This window comes from Palaemon carinicauda, chromosome 3, assembly GCF_036898095.1.
Source record: "Palaemon carinicauda isolate YSFRI2023 chromosome 3, ASM3689809v2, whole genome shotgun sequence".
Classification (NCBI taxonomy): Eukaryota; Metazoa; Arthropoda; class Malacostraca; order Decapoda; family Palaemonidae; genus Palaemon; species Palaemon carinicauda.
The window spans coordinates 159,711,720-159,716,719 of record NC_090727.1 but is presented as its reverse complement, the minus strand read 5'-3'; the positions used below and the strand labels follow the sequence as shown (position 1 = coordinate 159,716,719).

At 35.3% G+C, this 5,000-nt stretch overlaps 1 protein-coding gene across 1 annotated transcript in view; it reads right to left on the bottom strand.

Moving 5' to 3' along the window:
* LOC137638728 (uncharacterized) overlaps window positions 1-5,000 on the bottom strand; it is a 79,921-nt gene that overhangs the window by 48,421 nt on the left and 26,500 nt on the right. The window lies entirely within an intron of this gene.

Here is a 5,000-nt window from a genome sequence, read left to right as displayed (position 1 = left end):
AAGAATTAGAAATGAAACTATAAAAGAGATTACTCGAGTGCCATATGTGTATGATATCTTTATGAGGGGTAGATGGAGATGGTTTGGGCACGTTCTTCGCACTCCCCAAGATAAATTAGTTCACGAAACTTTTAACTGGACTCCACACGACACTAGAAGAGTTGGAAGACCCAGGCCTACATGGCTGAGAACTATGAAGCGTGAAGTAGATGATGATGAATGGAGAAGTATTGAATTGAAGGCTCAAGATACAGACTGCTGGCGAAATTAACCGAGGTCCTTTGCGTCAATAGGCATAGGAGGAGATGATGATGATGATGATGATGATGATGATGATGATGATGATATATCTAAGATCAATTTAAATTGTGTTACTGTTCTTAAAATAATCAATTTTAGTTGTTTATTTCTCCTCTTGTAGTTTATTCATTTGTTTATTCCCCTGTTGGAGCCCTTGGGCTTATAGCATCCTGCTTTTCCAACTAAGGTTGTAGCTTGGTTAGTAATAATAATAACATTGAATAAGAGCCTACTTTAATAGAAATTTTCGAGGGTTATGGGATGGCTTGACCAGTTCTATTAAGTTTCCTAATAATGCTTAAAATGAGAGAGAGAGAGAGAGAGAGAGAGAGAGAGAGAGAGAGAGAGAGAGAGAGAGAGAGAGAGAGAGAGAGAGAGAGAGAGAGAGATTGATTGATTGATTGATTTAAAGTTTTCAGGCATCCTGACATCTAAGGTCATTGACGCAGAGAGAGAGAGAGAGAGAGAGAGAGAGAGAGAGAGAGAGAGAGAGAGAGAGAGAGAGAGAGAGAGAGAGAGAGAAATTTCCTAATGAAGAGTGATTTTGAAGTATCAAAAGTAAAAGACGAATTATAAATTAATTAATATATATCTTAATTATTTTCAATGAGGAATTAATAAGTTCTAATTTTGGATACGCCTGCTATTTTTCTTGCTTGACAGGAAAGACCTTGAGACCAAGTAACGCAATAATCAAAACATGATTCTTTCAAGTTTAGTCATTATGAAATGCTAATAACAATGACAACACACTTTATAGTTAATTAGAAAATATCTTCATTAAAAACTATGACCAGACTCAATCTCTATATTAAAATAAGAGTAATAATGAGAATTCAATGCTTTGACAACCAGGTCCGATGACAAGTATTATAAACTATAAATTTTCTTGTTCAAAAGCCTAATTTATCAGGAATCAAATAAAGGCCAAAAATTAAATTACATAATGCCATTTCTCATTACATTAGGGTAAAATTTATCATTTTTAATTCTTGCATAATAAGGATGTTAATGAATTTATCAAATCTATAAAATTTGCACAGTCACACTTCACTTTGGCTTAAAGAATCTATATACTTTTTTATATGTGAACAATGTTAATTCTAAATGATATCAAAATACCATTAAAATACACCGACGAAGCACAATAAAACCAAAATATATAAATACGAATATACAAAATTAAAAAAAAAAAAAAAAAAAAAAAAACTTTCAAAGATAACATTCACACCTAAGCTCTCCTTTCAACCAAAAAGATTACTGCAAGATCTCGCAATATCGAGAGCCAGTGTAGAAATAAGGCCACATTTAACCAGGAGTTTACTGAATGATCTAATAAGCGAATATAAAACAAACAGGAGGGTTGGTAACCTTAACTAAACTGCCTTAACCGTTATCTATATAAAACCAAAGTCGCTCATAAGACTGACTACATTATATATATGAAATGGTCAGCACAAATTATCCTGGTGACTGTGATCCTGAACTAATCTCCTGTCTTTAGCCAATTAAATATATGTTAGTTTGTATCTTGCTTGAGGGTACACTCAAGCACCCTATTTGTATCCTTATTTCCTTTCCTCAATGAGGTATTTTTCCCTGTTGGGGCCCTTGGGCTTGTAGCATCCTGCTTTTCCAACTAGAGATGTAGCGTAGTTAATAACAACAACAACAACAACAATAATAATAATAATAATAATAAGAATAATAATAATCTGAAGAATAAAAATAATGCATCAAATAGTACATTTCGCTTTACCATAAGAATTGTTACTAAATGTACCAGTTGACGAGAAAAGCTAAAAAGTAATTGCCAATCAAACCGAATACTGTTCTTTACTTTGGAATTACTTTTCAGAGAGAGAGAGAGAGAGAGAGAGAGAGAGAGAGAGAGAGAGAGAGAGAGAGAGAGAGAGAGAGAGAGAGAGATGCAGTTTTCTTTCTTTGAAGTTTAAGCATTGAGATGTGTAAGTCCACAGTTGTTATTATTATTATTATTATTATTATTATTATTATTATTATTATTATTATTATTAGCTAAGCTACAACCCTAGTTGGAAAAGCAAGATGCTAGAAGCCCAAGGGCTCCAACAGGGAAAACAGCCCTGTGAGGAAAGGAAATAACGAAATAAATAAAAGATATAAGAAGTAATGAACAATTAAAATAAAATATTTTAAAAACAATAACAATATTAAAAGATATTCTATATATAAACTATAAAAACTTTGTCAGCCTGTTCAACATAAAAATATTCACTGCAAGTTTGAACTTTTGAAGTTCCACTGATTCAACTACCCTATTAGGAAAATCATTCCACAACTTGGTCAAAGCAGGAATAAAACTTCTAGAATACCCTGTAGTATTGAGCCTCCTGATGGAGAGGTACTTCACCACAATGAAGAATTATAGACTTGTTTATAGCCCTTGATTATTATCGCCATTGATAGTAACAACCCGCAATCACATTTATGGTACACGGAAGAAGTGTCTGGAAATAGGGGGGGGGGGGTATAATACCTGCTTGGAGAGGAAGTGGTCTGGAAGCTAGGACATGCCGTCACAAAAGCCCCTGTCTGGGGAGAAGGGACGGACAATCTACCTGAACTGAAGGAAAAGGTATAGTTGATTATCGTACTGCTATAATAGTATCGTCCATGTCTACTCGTAAGAAAACAAATACTTTACTTGTCCTTCTAAACCGGGTTTACACGATCAAACGGTTCGTCAAACCCGGTTGACGAACCTGCTTGTCAAACGGTTCGAAGAGGTGGAGTCAACCACAAATGCATGAGGTTTGTGGACAATGAAGTCCTGCCCACAAAAGTCAGATGTGAACAGACTTTCTTCGAACCGTTCGTCGAACGCGGTTCGACAGACGTGTTTGAAGTGATGTTCGAACGTGTGAATTATTCGGTTGTCAAACACGTTCGTCGAACGGTTCGAAGAAACGCTGTTCTCGCCTGACTTTTCTGGTCGGGACTTCATTTCCCATAAACCAAATGCATTTATGGCTGACTCCACCTTTTCCAACCGTTTGACGAGCCGGTTCGTCAACCGGGTTCGACGAACCTTTCGGTCGTGTAAACCACGCTTTACACACACACACACACACACACACACACACACACACACACACACACACACACACTATAGGTACAAAGCAATTTCGTCAGCTACCGTAATACCTTGTATTAATATCGCGTAACTTTTAAGACCATCGTGTCGCCACCGGTAAAATTCTCGAACTCATCAGCCATAACGGAATCAGCATTGTAATCGGTGTAATACATTGTAATTCGTGACGAAGACGAGAAACAAGACAATGGAAAACTACCGCTTGTTAACGAATGACAGAAATGAAAGCAAATTGCCTTTAGGTTCCGGCTGACGAGTTTTCCATTATTTCCTTTTCAATTTTTTTGCGCAAGCCACCGATAATAGTCCTCATTGTAAGCAAGATTACTAGGCAGCACTAACTACTGAATTTCTCGAACTAGTTACTTACAAGAGAGAGAACAATTTCATTCTTTAAATGACCTCTCATTAATGATTCCGTCTTGAGTAGTGCAATGGCCACTGTACCGTGGTCTTCCACTGTCTTGAGGTAGAGTTCTCTTGCTTGAGGCGACACTCAGAAACACTAATCTATTATTTCTCTTCCTCTTGGTGTTTGAAAGATTTCATAATTTATATTTGAAAGACCTATTTTAATATTATTACTGTTCTTAAAATATATTATTTCAATTGTTCATTACTTCTCTTTTCTTCACAGGACTATTTTCCCTGTTGGAATCCTTGGGTTTATAGCATCCTGCTTTTCCAACTAGGGTTGTAGTTTAGCTGCTGCTAATAATAATAATAATAATAATAATAATAATAATAGATTCGAACACTTGCCGACTGTATGCTTTCAGTCCGACAGTCACTCTGTGAAAGATACAAACTTAAGAGTTAGCGATTTGAACATGCTTCCAAGTAATTCTCTTTCAAAATGTAGATATCTTTCGTCATTCTCCAATGGTTCCTGGATCATATCAAATGACCTCGTAAGGCTATCTACCATCACTTGCCGTAAAACAATTTCGGTCAAGGTCTATTATATATATATATATATAAAAAAAAAATATACTTTAAACAGGGTATTGCTATGCATCTGCAGCGTTTTTTCATTTACTCATTACTAGCATGACTCAGCACTTTATTAACTATTGTGACGTCAATGGTACATGTACAATCTACAATTACAGTGATGCCGTTCAGCTTTATTAAATCCGGTGACGCAGTTAATCCGTTTGCATTAAATATCAAGCCACAAAAAACAGCGATAAATGAATCCCTTTTTACGATAGTTATAAATCAACTAAATTTATCATTAATAAAATCTTCACTGGAAGGGAGCGCCTTTCTACAATATGCTCTACGTGGCACACTGTAAACAGTACTTAAAATATTCATTTAAGCGATCCACTTTTTAGTTGTCCTGTTCTCGCGTTTCCACCTCTCATTTTTTGGATAAATTAATTCAAAATCATACAGTTGTAAAACTTCACAATAAGTTCATATTATTCACCTGTTCATCCTAAAGTTCGTTGTACAAATTTCATAACTTATAAATGCAAACGTTACAAATATAAAAGTTACATATTACCGTATTTATCTGATAAGAAGATTTTACAAATCCTTCGAGCCGGACTTACAA